The sequence below is a fragment of the Nothoprocta perdicaria genome, unplaced genomic scaffold (genome assembly GCF_003342845.1).
Source record: "Nothoprocta perdicaria isolate Ctin4 unplaced genomic scaffold, notPer1 scaffold_51, whole genome shotgun sequence".
Lineage (NCBI taxonomy): Eukaryota > Metazoa > Chordata > Aves > Tinamiformes > Tinamidae > Nothoprocta > Nothoprocta perdicaria.
Window position 1 is genome coordinate 4,052,265 of NW_020455766.1, and position 19,069 is coordinate 4,071,333.

The 19,069-nt window shown below is 43.2% G+C and overlaps 1 protein-coding gene across 3 annotated transcripts in view; it reads left to right on the forward strand.

Annotated features, from left to right (window-relative positions):
* The window catches only part of CDC42BPA (CDC42 binding protein kinase alpha), a 145,552-nt gene that overhangs the window by 25,872 nt on the left and 100,611 nt on the right, over positions 1-19,069 (forward strand). The gene's annotated exons all lie outside the window — the stretch shown is intronic.

Here is a 19,069-nt window from a genome sequence, read left to right on the forward strand (position 1 = left end):
GAAGGGGGTTGACCTCAGAGCTCGGGGGGTGGATGTGCTCCACCAGCACGGTCTGCAGATTGGCTGTTTATCCCAACTGTGATCCTGACAACAGCAGTTTGCCCTKCCTCTGCCTGGCTAAATAGCTGCATGTTTTAATGCATCACTTCTCAGGTCCTGAAATGAAGCTGAAAAGCTGAGAAACAATGGAAACTAAATAAAGAGATTGCTAAAATCTCAGCCTTGAATGAAGGGGATTTTGAGGCTGCCTTCTGAGAATTTTGTTGGTTTCCCCTCTCCCTTTAGGTACCAGCAAAATGCCCTTAAGCACCAGCAAAATGCTGGGAATTCAGCATGATTTGTTGCCATCAGCACTGAGCTGGGGGAAGGAGCCTGCTGTTTGTTGGCAGATTTATGGTGACTGATTATCCAGTTCCTCAGTGTGGGCCGGAGCTTCCTAGGTGGGAATGTGGGTGGCTCTGCTAGTTAAAGAGTGCTCTGGAGATTTATCTAGCTGACTAGCTGAKCTTGGCTTTGGAAATGTCTTGATTTGGTCTTGCTTCGTAGCAAAAAGTAGGGATGGTTTTACACTGTCTTATTAGAGTGTTTTTGTTTGTTTTCTGKGCAAATCCTGGAGATGGGAAGGGGAAAAAGGGGGGAAAGATCAGTGCAGACATTGGCACTTGATCATGCAGTTCTAAGCGACAAATAGCTACATGAATTCCTGGTGTCCAGCATAGCCTAAAGCTTTCCAGAGTCACCCCCTCTTCTTGCAGCTACTTCAGAGATAATTTAATCACAGAACATATTGTGTGGTCCTGTGTTAACCCAACAACAGAAAAAAGGCAACTTGACTATAGTGGCTTTTAGAGGCGATCCCAGAGCATAAGCTGCGACTTGGAATTGATGGAATTTTGTTGGATTACATCAGCTGGATACGAGGCCCAACGTTTAAGCTGGTTTGTTTTGGTTTTCCCCCATCTAATGAGTTATTAATGCACAGCACATTAACACTGATATACTAATACCACATAAATATGAGGGCAGAGGGAAATCCAAACCCGTAAACATATTCCCTGTACTCCCAAACTTTTCCCATCTCCCTCAACATGTGCTAGGTAGCTCCAAAAGAAAAAGTTGTGTAAAAAGATGTTCTTCTAATTGGTACTATCCTTTCAAATGGGCGCTTTGGGCAGCAGTAACTCTCATCTTTGCTGTTTTTCCCTTGCCACTTAATTCTTCCGACTCCAACAAGGTATTGATGCCTAAAAACCTGGAGCAGGATACAGAGATGAGAAATTTTGCTCATTTTCTATGAGCAGACAGAGCAAATAGTGAGGAATTTTTGACTATGTATGGKATGAGACTTGTGATAAATTCCCGAAAACAGATTTACTAGCTGTTCCAGTGCGCTCAACTAGTAAGCATTTTTGAGATTATACCAGAGAGGTCTAAAAGTAAATGTTTATACTCATGTTCAAGAAACATAATTGAATGGGTGGGTGGGGGAGAAGCATAAACACAAGAAACTTTACACAGCTCATCTTTAGCATGAAACAACACAAAAATATTGAGTGCAGCAAAGTAATTCCAATTGGGAGACTGAAGGCAGGATGGCTTTGTGTGTTAACATGCACCTCTTCCAAGTGTATTTTCACTTCACAGTGTGCCCTTTACACTGATACGAATGAGATGGAGATGTCATCTGCTTCGTACAGTCTGTCTCCTTCCCAACTTTAGAGCAAGGCTTTGTGATTTCGTGCTAACCTGTGAAGTCTGTTTAAATGCTTGGCCCTTTAGTGAGTGTTGCACTTGTGCAGTAAGAAAAAGAAGTCTTTTCTGAAATGAGGTTTGAAGAAATGGATTTAGTGCATACTTTATGGGACCTTAGTTTTCCTGCTCAGGTTCAAGCAGTCTAAGCAACCTCCATGGAGGGTGTACCTCTGGGGAGTGTGTAGCAGTGAAAGTCCAGGACCCCACGATAGCACGGATGCCACAGCAATTCATAGGAGTATATGAAATATAAGTCAATTTGTAATGGCCATAAATATTATATGTAGTCCAAAGCTATATTTAAAGAAGCTTAACTTGCTTTTGTGATGAGCTTAAAAAGTAGGTAGCCAGATATATTAAATTTTTTGAGTTAGTTTATTTTATATAGTTCAATATAAGTGTGTCTCTTTTGTCTTCCAGAGAACAGCAGCATGAGTGCTGAAAATTGAGAAATTAGTGTCTTTCTAAATGTTTAATGAGAAGGCCATTTGCTTCCTTCTAGGCAATGGACATTGCTCTGTTGGAAGTATAGCTTCAGGTGATTTACTTGCTTTCACTCAGTCTTGGGATTTTAATTTCCGAAAGAAAATCTTTTCTGTAGTGTGAAGAGTAGAGCATGTGAGAGTGCCTTGAACCAAGCATTTTCCAATATTAGGCACTCTTTAGTGGTGGCAATGTTTTAATTTATGAATCTGAATTTTAGTATCCAATTTCTCTGGTATTTAGATGGAAATAAAAACAAACAAACAAAAACCAAATACACATATTTGGACCATTTTTGTTACAAAAAAAGTTTTATTTCCAAGCCTTTGKGTAGGGGCATATTCAGGCAATCTCCTGCTTGCCCTTCCTTTCCTTGAAAGGATTTGGTTTCCCCACCACTAGCTGTTTGTGGGCAAAGGCAGCGAGACCTCATTCCTCCAGGAATAGCCATTTATTTGTTTTTGTCTCCTTGCTTCACTCCAGCCTGCAAATGAAGGTTACCGCACGGGCTCGATGCTTCTTGTTGCTGCAGTTAAAGGGCATCTGTTCTCCTGACCGTAACTGTTAAGATCCCAGATGAGTTGTCCTTGAGAGGCTGTTTTTTTGCTTTGGCAGGTGGTGCATRGAGTAGAGAGAGAAGATTGTGTTTTAAATTGCTTCTAGTCATCAGTTTAATGCTTTGGTGTTTAAATACAAGGAGAAAGTAATTGGAAGCAGCGCAGCTTTTTATCTCCTAGAAGACTGAAGCTGTTTCATGGGCTGGTAATGTGAGGAACACCCCAAGATACTATGAACTCAATGCAAAAAAATATAACATCCCTTTGAGGCCTTGATTCCTCCAAATGCAGCTCTCTGCAAGTCTGGGTTCTCATAAAAGGCTGGTTGTGGATGCTGGGGGAGGCTAGATGGGACTGGCAGGAGACTTTTGCTCTCCTGCCTGCTCTTCTGGAGTCCTGCAGCTGGGGAGGTTTGGAGCCCCAAGGATGGTTCCTTTGTGTTTAGCAGCCTTAGGCCATTTTYTTTTTTCCTCCTCCCCTACTAGTCTATTTTCTTGTGCTTTGTGGGAAGGAAGGTGTTGAATCAAGTTGAATTTGGGTGAGGAAGTGGAGACTTCCACTGCTTGCTCCTCATTCTGTATCCTTGACTTATTATTTGGCATTAAGACTGTTCTGTGTTGTATTAGCATTAGGTTGAATCATCTTTACACCTGGTTTAATTGAGAAGAAAAACTGCTCTTTCCAGATACTACAACAATTTAGTAAAATACAGTGATTCTAGGATGGCAAACTTTCCCGTTAGAACGTGGCTTTTTAGGACTAGCTAAAATTTTCCTTAATATTGTGAAGCCTTTCCTTATGTAAAGCTGCGACTGGAAATATCTTTAAACAAGGGCAATTTCAGGACTCCCAAGAGAACTCTCTAATGTTGAGGGCCAAATTCTAGATGAAAAATCTGTAGCTCATGGAGTCTTAACAGGATTTCAGCTCTGGGTGCATGACTGCAACCCAGATGCCATTGACCCYCCTAAGGGCACCGCTGCTGAAAGGCAGTCCAGCCCATGAACCTGAGCCTTTCCAGGACCCAGGATCTGGTTGGGAACTATTCTGGATGTTAACGTAACAGCAACTGTAATAGGTCGAGTACAAATTAATGCACAAGTCCAAGTCCTCCTTGACAGCAGAAGAAAGACATGCTGTTGACAGAAACATTTGGTAAAAGCTCCCTAAAACAGTTGAAGGATGCAGCAACCTGCTTGGAGTAATCTAACTAACTTGTATTACAGGAAACTTTGTTTTTAAGTGTGCAGATGTGCTGTAACTGCTGTGCAGTTACAGTAAATGTCTGTGCACATGTGGAATGGGCATATTTATGCACATAGTAATTTCAAGAGTTTAGTTTTGTTTTTCTTAGGACAAAACACCGGCTGTAGCCGTGTGCTACAGCTTTGCCAAAGGGTTTGTGTGGTATCTGTTAGTGCGAGTGGCCTGTAGGCAGTTTAAGAAAAACTGGCTTGGAGGCTTTTTGTTGCTGTCGTTACTTGGATTTCCTGCCCTGTTGTTTTGTTTGCTGGGTTTTTTATTTTGTGTTTTTTTTTCTCTCCTTATGGATCTGAGTGCTTTGGCAAGGTGGCTTGTGGGGAGTTACTGTTACAAATATCCATAGGAAAATGATTTCCCACGTGCAAGGCYGAGTCCCGAACATTGCCCTGCCGTTCCTGGAAGCAGCTCTGTGTCTCTGCTGTGCTCAGCATTCATAGGAGCCATCACTGGCTTAATTTACAGTTGCTCAGAGCATGGGTCAAGTGAGGGAACCTGTGCTTAGCCTTTGTTTAGACTCAAACAACTAGGGCTGTTCTGGAGTGGGGATTTTATTTTATTGTACTTATTTTCTTCCAAAATGTGCTTCGCTTTTGGTCTTGGATTATATTCTCATGTCTGGTCACATASAGACGGGCATGTTAGTCTGATGCCCTTTACTCTGGAGCACGTGTAGCTCTGCGCCTTTGCTAGCAAACATAAAACCAGTAACATTTTTGAATTTCAAACAATTGCTTTCCACTGGCATCCCCAGCTCTAACACGGGTGTGTTGTGTATATCCTCTCATAACTGCTCATCTTGCACCTACACGTGTAAGCTTAGCTTAACCAAGTGGAATGACAACATGTTAAGAATATCTTGCTTACTAAGCTGACTTTCAGGTCTTAAACTGAGGGGCAGAGAGATCTTTCAATCCTAATTGCTGAGCAGAATGACCATGATGATGGTCGTTATGATTAGTTTGCTATAGTTTTCCATGTGCTAAATCCTCCGCAGGAGCTTAATCACAGTTGCTTTCTTCTAAGTTGTATCTCCTAAAATGCTTAGACACCTTCCTGTGGCCAGTGTGTTTAACAGACCTGGCTATGCCATCGCTGGGTGTCCCTGATCAATCCCTGTGTTTTGCTCACATGAGTAAGTGTCCCAGAGGAAAGTTTTGCCAGGAAATATTCATCCCTCCAGCTGTAACTGAATAGGCTTGAACAACAAGCCGAAACAGCTGGGTCCTGTTTTGGTCTCGATTTGTAGGGACCCAGGGGACTGGAAGAGTGGGAAAGGGATCCTGTGCCAGCTGAGCGAGTTCAAATGAGGGAAGGAGGGAATTGCTCAGCTCCTGAGCTGCCCCTGGGCAAGGAGGCCTGGGCAGCTATTGTGTCCCAGCTGAAGTGCAACCTCTTATCACACGCAGCAGAGTTTTCCTGGTCAGCCACCCAACGTGAGTCACGGGATCTGGCGGAGCAGGAAGGAAGCTGGCAGGGCTCACAATAACTGAGGAATAACGTCCCCCTGGAAGAGTTCTTCTTTCATGGGATCATTTACATTATAATTTAAAAACTCAAGAAAAAGATAAAAACATTTGCTTTGAAATCCTGAGCAGTGTTTTGAGTGCTTTAAATCCTTGCTATATCCATATTTACAATGAGAATTCATTTTTATTTTTCTCCTCTTCCTCCCAGCCCTTTTAATCGAGGCTCCATTCTCAACATACACTTTTTGATGGTTGAATTACTAATTTCAAAGGGGAGTATGTATAAATTTTTGTAGGTTACATTGTAAGCTGTAAAACAAATTCATTTCACTGTTTGTCTCAGGCTGACTTTTGGTTGGCAGAAGTAAATAGCTGTTTCTCCTAACTGGATCAGACACTAGTTTATACCCAGATAAAAGGCTTTTGTGGCAGCAAGTATTCTGTTTTTCACATGGARCAGAAGCCTTCCAGTGTATTTGTTCTGGTTCATCAAAATAATTAATAGCCAGATGATCTAGATGTTTTTTAGTACATGTAATTTTGTTCATTTTTCAAACCTTCTAYGAGTATCTCCAGGTGTGGCAGCCACTTGGCACTCATGTAGTGCTTTGGATGTGGAGAGGAGCATCGCATCCTATGGGGGGAAAAGAAGAGTAATCTAGAGAACTGCTCCATTTGCCACTTTTCTTTCAAGTCAAATTTCTTTTGATGACAACTGATTTATTGGGAGAGAGGGCACATGGGGCACACGCTTGTTCAGTGTGATCAAGCTGTGGATAAAACGGTGAATAAATTTAAAAATGGACCTGGATGCATAGAGATGSGCATGCGGTATTTCTGAAGCTGTGCTGAAGTTCCCCGGTGCTGAGTTAGGAGTGGCACTGGATGAAAAGCTGCTCCTTTACCCAAAGTTAAGGGACAGAACTTAAATGTCCAAATGTCTGTTCTTCCACAGTTCTTCATTCCCATAGGAGAATATTTCAACTTCTTTTTGGAGTCGTTTGTTTCTGGTCTAAAGGTACTACATGATATTGCTGCAAGTAGGACTGGGAAAACTGGTTTAATTTACAACTCACTGTGTTTTACTAAAGTTAATCTGTCATCAAAGCTGATTGGAAATGTTGAGAGAAAAAAATGTCAGTTATTGCACCAGTACCAGCAAGGCTGTTTCTTGCAAGATACCTCAGCTCAATGGTGACACCTTGCTTGCTTTCAGCCATGCAGGAGAGGGACTTCTTAGCGCAAAGGTSTTAGCCAGGATGAGGTCTAGGGGAGAAAATGTCTCTTTTTTTTTCTGAGGTAGAAGATCTACAGAGTATGATTTTGGGCAATTTTTGTGTTAATTTTTTGAGGCTGGGGCAGGTTAAAAAATAAAAAAAATTAAAAAAAAAAAGAAAGAAAAAATGAAATAAAAATAGAGAATGTGTGTTTGGACTCCAGAATGTTTGATAACATGGCTAAAGAGCTGCTAGAAGTCAGTGTTACTAGCACAGGTTTCATCCAGGCTAGTAGCTTTCTAACTACACTTCACCAGCACAAATGCCCGTGTGACAAGAAGCAGTCCCTTCTGTTCCTCTTCCTAGCAGTGAGCAGATCCTGCAGCYGAAGCGGCTGAGTTCAGGCAGGTGAGGAGAGGTGTGGGCACCTTTGCCCTTGCAGAACCCGAAAGCTGCTGCCCCGGCTGCTGCCCCTGGGCACAGTCRCCAGGAGGGCGAGAGGAGCCCTGTGCCCTGCTCCTGAGGGGGCYGCGGTGTTTTGGCCTTGTCACGGTGGCTCTCGGGCTCGTTTTCCTTTTTAAATGAGGAAAGGTGAGATTGGAAGAGAGAGACTGGCAATTGCCACCAAGGGGAAGAAAGTAAGGAAGGAATGGAGAAATTGAATCTTTTGAATGGCTTATTTATCTCCTTTGGGAGGACRGGAGGCCAGTCATGCCAAAAGGTAATCCTTTAATATTACTGATTAAACAACGGTTGTCTTGGTCCTATGGAGTCTTAAACTATGAAGTTTTCAAAAATAGGCAGGAGTGCTTTCATTTTACTGGGGAAAAGAAACTTGCACTTCTTTTGTTTTGGTCTTTGTGTCGTCATGGCTTTTTACATCAGTTGTATTTTCAAGATTCCGGAATCTTTTGGAAAAACTGTTGACTTATGGACTCAGTATTTTGAACTTGTAGAAGGTGGTGGTAATAGCAGATACCAAAATTATTTCTGACAGATGTTGCAAGACACTGATGGCAGTTTTGCACTTGATCAGACATAGGAATGACTGTCACTGTGTGAAGTTAGACACCATCCTTCTCCTTTTATCTCTTCATAATTATCTGTTTTTATTTAAACGTTAGWTATAGCACAAGGCCTAAACTGTTCATTTTTTCGTTGTTTTGAACATTGTTCCATGTATAATAAATATATTGCAGAGTCATTTGACCCCGTTAGTAATAGCAGTGTTACAGAATTCTTGTGCTCTCCRTCATCAAGTCTTCTAATGTGACCAATACTTTATTTCTCATTTCCTAATAGAGTTTCTTTTTTTCTAGTACAGGCCTTTGCAGCATTTTGAGTATACTGGTGCCTCTAATAACAGCTGTAACTCACTAGTGYTGACATTGAAAATGACACTTTCATGCATGAAAGTTGGAGCATGTTTAATTGCAGGAAAAAAGCACTTTGTTGTGATTCAGTTTGCTGCTTCCTTCAGAGTTCAGATGCGGACTTGGGAACTCGGCTGCGAGCGGGTGGGGTTGTGCTTGGTTGTTTTCAAACATCCTGGTGGGGTTTTTCCAACACTGGTCGCTGAGGCTCCGTTCCTCCCCTGCTCTCGCTGTGCAGTGGATGTGCTTCCCGACTTGTGCTCAGCTACACGGGCGTCATCCACCAGGRCGGGCGAGCGAGCACAACCGCGCACAGAAGGACTTGTTGCTTGGTTGTGCATCAAACAGCATTGGGTTTTGCTTGCAGTACATCAGAGTTGTTGCAGTCTGCTATGGTTTGGGCTAGAAGGATGTGATGCTTGTTTTATTTTCTAATCGTGTTTTCTGTGGTCTCTGCACAGGGTCTGGGCCCTGAGAGTTTGGCAGGTGCCTAGTATGAAACCTTCCTCAGTCTGCGTGCTGTGGTATGGGCTGAGGGAGAGCTGCTGCTTGAAGTGCTTGAGGGCTGCAGCTCTCATGCCTGGTGAGACGTCTGGAGCCTTAGGACTCCTCAGCTCCTGCTGTGGACTGGAGCCTCTCCTGGCAGGCTGCCCTCCTCCTTACATCTGCTCGGACATCAATTCCTGTTTTCCTKGAGGACTCTGAGTGCAAATATCTAGATGTTGGTACTAGGATGCATTTGCGCGGCAGCAAGGAGCCTAGAGARGAGCTTCCTAGTTTGCTTTGTGGAGAAGTTTGGAAATGGAGTGAAGACCTTGTGCTTTTGGTGGCAATTTGTTTGGAGGTCATGACTTGATTTAAGAAGCTTGTCGTTGTCCCCAGACATGCCCTTCCTGCAGAAAGCTCCATTCCGTGCGTTTATACAGTGTTCCCCAGCAGCTCAGCTCCTGTGGGCTGCTCCCCGGTCATCCCGCGGCACCCGTGGGGCTGTAGGGGAGCAGCGCGCGGCGGCGRCGGCGGCTCCGTCGCGATGCCCCGCGGCTCCGCAGCGGCGCCGCTGCCGCCTCCCGAGCGCCGCGCTCCGCTCTCCTGYCTCCCTTCCCCTTTGCAGCAGGTGCCGTCCAGCTGGCGCTTGCAACTGGCACAAATGGGAATTTATTTAGCAAGTTTTGGATAGCCTGGTGAGCTGCTGTTTGGGCGGTACAGTGGCTGGCACAACATAAGGTTGTGAGGCTGTAAGCTCTTCCCTTCTCCAGTCCTCAGGAGAGGCCAAATATGCTTGGGCCAGGTCATATAGGTGTGTTAAAAGCCTTTAAAGATGCAAATTGCATATTTTTTCACATGTATCTGATTCCATTGTTTATTTATTTGCAAAGTTGGAAGTTTTTCTCCGTAATACATTTTTTTCTAAATTTTCCTGGTTTTAAGTTGACRCAGTCAGTTTCAAGTTCTTTATTTTGTGACTTCAGGAAAGTGKTTTTTTTTTTTTTCTTTGACCATCTGTGCCATTTACGAAGGCTGCTGTCAAATGTCAGGCCAAATGCTCGGTTGCTGGCTCTGATGTTTCTGCCAGGGCTGTCGCTGTGCTCCCAGCCCGCTAGTTCCCTGCTGTCCGTCCCAAGGCGCGATGCCGAAGCGGGAGCCGGGGCTGCAGCCGGGACCCCGTCGCTGCTGAGCCCTGGTCTCTGGCACCACAAGCCTGAAGCTCCCGTGCAGAACGTGTGCCGGCTTGGAGAGAGCATCACGGTGCACTCTGAGCTTGCGGGCCAGTATAGTGTCTTTGTCTGGACAGTTCTTGTGTTTGTTTCCACAAYTTGAAGTTATTCCTTTCATTTTTTTAAGTTTTATATATATTTATATACAGACACACACACATATATACATGTTATTTTCTACCATTGAATTTCAGGATCCAGTAAATGCCCTTAAAGCASGTTAAGTGTCTCTCATGTAGTCCTGTTAATGAAAGCATTAAATGGCAGCATCTYCAAAACACTCCTCTGATAAAGTTCTTGGATTGTCTGGGCTATTAATAGTGAGTCCCATTAATGTTGTCATGATATAGATTTATTTCTTCTAGTTAGTTGTTAGTGAATTGTCATGTGGGATTTTGTCAAGAGCATGACTGAAGTCAAGATAAACTCTATCTGTTCCTTTCTTTTCCATTTAATCCAGCAGACTCCCAGATCCAGTTAGTGCTGGTCAACTTGAAATGCTTAAAAATCAATTGCTTATTAGTTTGTTACAATACATTTAGGAGATTTTAAGATGGACATCTATAAAACAGATTTTAGGCCTAATAAAAATATCGCATTTTAGAATTAAGAAATTGAAAAAATCAAAATTGTTTTTCTGTTCCTTTGGGTCTTCTGGAACTGTGCTCCATCTTTGTGCTCCTTGAGGAGACTCTCCAGCTTCCTCCTCCACTTCCTCTGGATTAAATTTCATTAGGCCCTGCTGGTTCAAGTGTATCCATTGCATATTGTGATGATTTTTCCTTGTTTGTTTAATTTTGCTAGCTGTATTAATATCAGTGGAGAGACACTAAATGAAATGCTCACCTGAAATGTCTTCGGCTGTAGAAAACGTACTGAGGTGGTGCCGGTGTGTGGGTACAGTGAAAGGCAACACAACCTGCCCTCGTTTCAGACAGCCAGTATTGCTCAGTAGCTTCTGCAAATATAAATTTGTGCTTATTCTGGAATGTACTAAAAAATGTAAGTGTAGATGGGGGAAATATTTCAGCTTAGCTGGTTCTCAGCTTCACAGATGGGGCTGAGGCAATTTATACTGCCAACTGGTAACAGTRAGGAAAAGCTAAAGCAAATGTCTGCTGTGGATGCTGCTTTTTGAGCTGAATTCCTCCTTTGAAATGTTCAGAAAGGTTTAAGTTGAAGGCACGTATTTATCATTAGGTTTGCAGGAAAGCACTTCACACAGTATGGGTGCAAAGTTGTCTCTGCAGCTGGCATCCTAYGGCTTGCTGAAATACTGGTGCTGCCGGCGTTGAGCATGAGTTAAAGTGAGCAAGAGCCTGACTTGGGGCTGAAACAAGCTTGTGTTCTTGCTAGCAGGCAGCAGTGGCTGACTTCAGTGAACAGTTGAGCTCAGCTAGAARCTCTGTTGACACCTGAAGCAGCCCTGAGTGGTTCCTGATGGGGAACTTGGATGGAGCAGCACTTGGATTCAGCCCTGTGGAGGACATTGGTGCCTTGTACGTTGGGCTGGGACGGTGTGCTTTGCCTTAATGCAGGGAGCACAGCAGGRAAAACATAAATAAAGGGAGGAAAATTGTCCCATGCAATGTCTGGGAAGGAAAACAGTCATTTTGCAAGGGCKGTGCAAGTCATCCAAGAGACTTTCATATTGCAGCACTTCTGGCATGCAACCTCTGAGCCTGGGTTCTTTTGTCCAGAAAACTTCATTGTAAAAGTTAGGTGGATAAGCTGACGTTTGATGGAAAGATTGTGTGAGAAGTACTTAGAAAGAAATACTCACGGGGAAAATAATTTTGCTTTAAATTTTTCTCAGTGTCTGCAAGTGAGCTATGAAACAGCAGTAGTGGTTGACATAGGTCCCTGATCAACTGTTCTTCAGAGTTACCTACCTACTTTGTGTTTTGCTTCTGCTTGAAGAAATTAACTTTTTTGTTTGTTTGTGAAGCGTATGCAATCCATTATCTTGGCTTCCTTGGCAAATAATTTTCACTTTTTCTATAATTTTGTGTTCCCTGATGTTGGAAGCTTGTGGCAGGGTCAATAGAGCTATTTAGTGGCGTGTGTCCTACTTCCTGCAATAGAAGTTAAATGTTTGCCATCTGCTGAGGATTTGGGCCCAAGAGATCATGAAAGCCCATTGGAGGAACTGCCCAAATTAATTAATGTGTATTAAATTACTTTCTGGGAAACATTTCTTGGTGATTTTCAGGTTTCTAGCAAAAGCATTCCTGTCCTCAGTCAAGCGACACCTCACTTTGCTCTTCRTCATCTTTTTCATGTTTGTTTTCTTAAATGAAGGTGTAAGAAGAGAAGCTGTTGTTCCTGGAGTCACCAAACTTTATAGAAAATATTTATTTGTACTTTCTTGAAATCAGCTTGCTAAGGGAGCTGGAGGGAGCAAGTGATTCTGCCAATTACTGCACCAGCAATCTGCAGATGGGCCCAATAAAATAAAATAATTAAAGACYAAATACAAACCTTCCCTGTTGCTTCTGTTTGTAATGATTCTGCATGTGCCATGAGTATTTGAGAAAACAAGAAGATGAAATAAGCAAATAAGACAAAATGTCTTGCTGTATAAGAGGGGCCTTTCCGTGCGGGCAGCCCATTTCCTCAGCATGGTGACCGCTCCCGTTGCTCTCCCCACTGGAGTGCCTGGATGTGGGCCTGCATGGCCTCTCCTTTCCAGGTGTGTGCTCCTGATTGCAACGATGCTTCTCAGTGTGCTGGGAGATAAATTAATGATGTTTAGACAAACGGTTGAATACCATCTGTTCATGATAAATGTAAGAAAGATTAGGGGAGAAAAACAGTAATATAGATGGCAGGAGAGCAGGCAAGGTGTGACCTGCATATTGATGATAAACTGAATCTGAGTTGCTGGGGAATTCTTTTTTGATTTTTTTTTTCTAATGTGTAGTATATGAATGTTAAGTGTTCCCTGATGTGACATGATGCAGGCCCTAGAATATCATACTTAGTTTCAAGAATCAGTTTTATTTTTTGAGCTATAGCTAGAGAATTTGAAAAATAGCAACACATTAAAGATTTTCTTTGAAAAAATCAATGCTGTGAAGCAAAGATAAAACTCTTAGGAATATTGTCACAGCATCTGAGGTAACAGAGAGGAGCAATCAGAAAACTGGTGTTAGGAAAGGCCWGGAGTTGCTGTAGGTTTGTAGTGATTTGAGATCAGGAGAAGAAACAAACGCTGCAAGGGAAAAGGCTGCAGTGCTAATTAATGTTTTTCTTACTAGTTAGGCAGTGCAGTGCTTGCTCTTAYGGAAGAACGTTTTTCAAGAATGGTTTAAAATAACATTCTCCATTTGCAATTGGATGGATGSATGGACGGATTCATGACCCGTTCCTCAAATGTAACTGATGTGCAAATATACACTTGCCTATGACTGATCTTCATTTTTATTAATGGTGTGTTTGTACAGGGCTCATATTGATTTGCAGGATTGCAATTTCAGGAGGTTTGAACCACCTTTCACATTGCTGCTGCTTTGCTTGTGGGCGTTCAGTGTCCCTGCTCRAGAGCCCAGGGGAAAGGCTGGCGGAAGAGGAGCCGTCGTAACCAGACACCTGCCTGGGGAGCTCTTGCTGAGCACAGAGAGATGATGAAATCATTAGCAACCATGTATTTCATCAGATAGCGTGGGCATGTCACTTATCCCTCCTTGAAACACTTATTCATGTATGAATTTCAGCATGAGCTCGCCCTGTGGAACGCAAAGACATTTGGAGACGTGAGCTACCAATTCACTTCCTTCCCAATATTTTTCACTGGAAGAAACCTTCTCTAAGTTACTTCTACATTAAAGTTGTAAATTCCCTGCTTTAGAGCAAAAATAGTATCACTTCCTCCCCTTCTTATCTTAAGCTGATTAATAAAACTAATTAATGTATTCCACCTTGTTGTAAAGTAATAATTGTAATAAAATTACTGATAGTTCATGTAGCAATAAGCAAATCYGTTTATTTCGGTGTAGCTTATGCTGACAGACACATAACAATATAATTCTGCTGTATTGCAGGGAATTAAGACTCATAAGAGGCTCTAATTGAAACTCGACCCTGCAAATACATGTGCAATAAAGTTCACAGGTTGGAGATGTCTTMTTTCTGGTTGAGCTGGTGTGTTCAGCAGCATGGATGTCTGTTCAGACTCTTTACTGCATCCTCAGTGATAGGAAGGATGTGGAGATTAAAGCAAAAATCCATAGAAGTATCTCTGGTTTCTCACCAGGTTGTGAGTGGATTTGTTATGTACGGAAATTGTGCTCTGAGCCAGGTACAGGTGTTAGGTGATGCTGGTCTTACTGTCAAAATGAACGTTCTGTTGAAAATCTGACTTATTAATGGGGATTTTTATTTTTTAAGTTGTAGTAGTTGAAGAGATTCAGCTGCACCGAAACATGAATGTGGCAGCTGATTTGTAGCAAAGTAAATAAAACCTGTGTCTGTGGGCGTTCTCTGATACTTGTGTAGCTAATGTACAATCTTATGAGCATTAAGATTTTACTTCTTGAAAGACTAGTCAGGTTATAGTGATTATTATATTAAATTACTATTAAAGTTTAAATTATTAAAATATTAAAATGTTATCCATACAAARTAATGCCTTGCAGTAAGAATTTTACTTAAAATACTCGTTTTGATTCTTGGCGTACTTTTATGAGCAGTTTAACCAATTCATGGCCCAGATCTGACTGATTTTTCAGAATTGCAGCTCGAGTATCTGAGACTTTTGCCAGCCAAGTACCGGCATGCTGGGGTATCCCTCAGATATTGAGGAGCAGTCAGGTAGGTATGGAGCAGAGTTCAAGCTTGAAGGCCAAAGTGCTCTTTTTTAATTGGCTTGTGTCCAGCTTTGTGAGGGAYGGAGTCTGAGGATCATTTGGCTTTTTACATGCAAGGCCACCCTTTCTTCTACTTCCTTAGCCCTACAGGACTTTAAATACCTCATTTGTGTGTGTGTGTGCATGTGCTCTTGATTGCATTTCCATCCTCTGCTAGCTGAAACAGAAGTGCTAGAGGCAAATTCATCCTGACAGTGCTGAAAGAATTGCATCGAAATTCCTGTGCACAGCAGGATGAATTGAGGTTTAAAGCTTCACTTTGCTGCTAATATAATAGTATTTAAGCATAGGGTGGCTTATTGGAATTTTTGTGAAGTAAAAGAATGGTAATATAAAATAATGGCTGTGTTTTAAGGTGGAATGAAAGAATTGCCCAGATCTGCAGTGGGTGTTTCATGAATGTTGGGATTATTTTTTTCACCTTGGTCATAGGGGAAACAGAGCCACTCATATATTTGGGCAAGATATTTTATTTCTCTCTCTGATTTTAAACTCCTGTGGAAGAATTTTCGAGGCAGTTGTAGCCAAAGATGGCTGGATGGTCTCCAGCTGCCTTAGAGGAGAACAGATTACTATTTTCAAGAGGAACGAGATCCAGAATATTGTGTCTGTCCATACCATAGCACAGGAATTTGTGGACATATTTCTCATTCTTGGAAAACGCTGGGTTCTTGTACTTCMCAATGTTGGCACTTAGTACTCACTAGGAAAAACATGTTAAAAAAAAATCTGAGAGAGTGAAAGCAGAATCTGAACCATTAAAACTGAAAAGAGCACTTGTGGCTTGTGTTTTTATGTTGCCTTAAATAATGTTGTATGGTCGGGCTGCTCTCCCTGCCAGCTGTGGGGTTTTGCCCCTCGATGGCTCTGCAGCAGTTGGGCTTTGGGCAGCTCTGCCTTCCTGTTTGCACTTACTCCTCCCTTGGTTTTCGTAGCCGTGTTTGTTTGGGAGGAGGGGTCCTGCACACCCGCTCTGTGGGGCCTGGGAAACTCCTGCAGCATCGGCCCTGGATCAGAAACACCCTGATGGGCTCCAGGGTCGCAGCTCATAGGAGGGATGTGGGGATGGGAGCAGCCACAAGGGCCTGGAAAACAGGAATGATWATTCAGGTCCCTCCAGGGCTTACAGACGGATAAAGTCCTTAACACTCCAAGTGATGGGGATCCCACCTTGCTGCTTGGCATTAGCAGCCATTTACATTTTTGTAACTATCCTATAAGGATATTATAAAGAAGGAGAGGTGCCCATCCTATGAAATGGCAAGCAACTGAAGCTTATTATTGCTCTTGTAATGCGCTTTTGCTGTGGATGATTCCAGTGGATGCAGTTTTGGTTTCTTCAATCTTTGGCTTGAGCCGATACCTCCTCTCCTATACTGGGGTGCCCAGAACTGCACACAGTAATTGACCTTGCGTATTGACCAGCATATAGAGAAGGCTAGTTTTGCTATGTGGTCCCTATCTCACTAAGGAARCATGTTTAACATGTTTGTGATCCCTCTGGGAAGTGATACTTCCCRAAGTGCTTTCCTGAGACCTGCCAGCCTGAAGAGCCTCCTGGCCAAGTGGAGCTATTGGGCCCTTTATCCAAAAAGCATCGGTGAGGAGCTGAGGCAAACCAGCATTTCTCAGCATTGCTCTGCTTTGTTTTCTTTCTGAAGCAGCTGTGGATGTTTTGAGCTGCTGGTCCAAGCCTGCAGATGATTAAGTTTTCCTTCGAGCAGTCAACATGATCTGCGTCTTGCTTGGATCTGATTTTAGCCTCTGCGTGCAGTGTTGGTGGTGTGGTACCAATAGATGGCATTGGGACTCATCTGTCGCTGGTCTCCCTGAACCAGGTCTTTAGGAGATGACGGGATTTTATCTCCAACAGTCTAAAAAATATCCTTGGAGTTAAATATGCAGCAAGTACTGCTGATAGCAGCTTCTTTGCAAGCAGGCTGAGCTGAAGCCCCTGGCCACTGCTTCCCAAAGCWCTGCTCTGCCTCTCTCCTGCGCGTRGTTGTTGCAGCCGTAACGTGTTAGCGCAGTGGGCGGCCCAGGCAGCCTCCAGCGGGGAGGAACCTCAGGGGCTTGTGCAGTTCTGTTGTTACTGGTGGTTACTGCTCCACTGCAACGTAAACCTAAGTGGGAAGAGTGGCTAGAGGGAAAACTTGGGGAAAGGCGCCCACAGATGTGGAGAATTAAGTGGCCCTTGTAGCTCACTTGTGGCAGCTTGCGGGCCTCCCTAGGGGGGTTTCTCCCAAGAGAAGGCTCTGGGACTGGTTTTTGCTGCCACATGTAATCCMCTCACTGAGTATGTAGGGCCTCTCCGAGAGGGCAATGGGGCCGCTTTCCCGGGCAGTCTGAGACCAGCAAACGTTGGCCAGGGTGGGCGGCCAGCGGTTTTGTAGATCACTTCTAATAGATAAAGGCTACTATCATGTCATCTTTTGCTCTCAATAAAGCTGCAAAACCCATGTGTCCTTCTGCGGTATCATTTGCTAGTGATGAAATTCTTCATGAAAAAGAACATGTTACTTTTCAGCTATTACCCGCCTCATTATTTAGTTCTGCACAAGCAGGGGAAGGAGCGTGTGGAGCGGTGTGTTCCCCAGCTCCGTGCAGGCCCCCCACAGAAACCCTGTCCCGAGCCTGCCGGGCGAGGGCAGAAACCTGCCCGTTAACCCTGGAGTCGGGAAGGCCGCAGGCGCCGCTCCTGCCTGAGCGCTGGCCGCCGAGCCCGCGGCCAGGCCGCGCTCCCCGCGCTCGCCGTCCGTGCTGCCACAAGAGGAGCAGATGTTTGCGCAGCAGACAAACAACGGCGAGGAGAAAGCAGACACTGCTTTTTTTCTCTCTCTCTTTCCTTGAACCAAGGCATTTAGATCACGTTCCAAAGGCAATACTCTATTTTTTTTTTCCTTTTTTTTCCCTAGTACTATATTTTTCTTTATAATACTTAGGACTCTTTGGCTGTACGTTGACATGTCTGTTGCTTGAGACGATAAAGAAATTGCAGGGAACGATTTACACATACAGAGAAGGGTTTACAGATTTTTTTTTTTCTTTCCACTAACACTGATACTACAAATCATTAGAATTAATGCAAACCTATTTTTGTCTGCTGTATTTTACTGAAGTAGCTCTAACAATGTTTGTTTTTCCAGTGTCCCTATGGGAACCCTGGAAGATTCCAAAGTGCAATAATTAAAAAATGACAGCCCTTTCCTTGCAATATAAAACGAGCAAGAGTTTTGTGGTTTAAACAGCTATGTGGTTGCTTGTTAGCAAGCTCTTCTGCCTTGTACTCTAGCCAGGCCTATAATGGTCAAAAAATGTTGCCGTCGAGAACTGCTCGTTTGTTTTCGATCGCTTGTTTTATAAGTTAAAAGACTTTGATGGCTTGTTTTAATTTGCTGAAACCGCATTCATCAGAGCTATTAGCAGTTGTATTAAATCACTCGGTGCCAGAGCAGTCTGTGCTCTCCCAGGAAGGCAGCGGTTCCCACTGCCGCTGATGCTGTCTAGCGCAAGGATTTTCTCTTAAGAGAGAAAAGAGTAATTGAAAACTTGGGAAGCTCTATAATTCTGATGTAAGTGTTTCTGTTGAATCTCTTTGAAAAAGGTCTATGCGTATTTTAGTTTTGTCAAAAAATACTTTGAGTAAATTGAATGTAAGTTTAAAAGTAAAAGAACGGGAAAAATAACTGAGAGTCTCACCGCTGTATGGGTGCATCTTTACCATTTGGACCTGGCTCCTATAGAAGCCAGTGAGACCTTCTGTCACTGTCCCAGGAACCAAACTTAATGTTTTCTCCCCAGTTGGAGATTTGAACTCAAAGTGATGTGATTTTGATCCTTAAAGGGTCACTGATGTTGTTCTTGTGACGGAGCAGGAAAACATTAATTTTGAAGCCTATTCCCCACTTTATTTGTTGTTTATGAATGTGTCTGTGGATGCTCTTGGATGTCACTGTAATTAATTAATGCAGCAAAACCAGTTTCTTGGGAAATAAGTTCTGCTGATAGGGCACTATCCAGAGCACTTATGGCAGTAACTGCTTTGCTGTTTAGCAGTGCCATGAATTTGGTTGCTTGAGGTCTGCTCTGCCTCTGATGGGCATCTAGCTAGTGGGTCTACCTAGGTATTTGTGTCTAGTTTATTTTCTTTTTGCATCGTTGTGAGGAAGGTGATTCGTTAGTGTTCAGTTTTGAGGAACATTTAGGCTTTATTTTACACGTATTTCATTTAGCTCACATTTCTTTGGTTAATTCAGGAGTGTCAAAATGCCCATCTTTATTTACTTATGATTGCTCTGGTTTTGTGTGGTTTTTGAGGGTAGAGGGAGAGATGTCCACCCTAATGTGTGATGCTGGAGAGGGGTTGGCAGGTCCC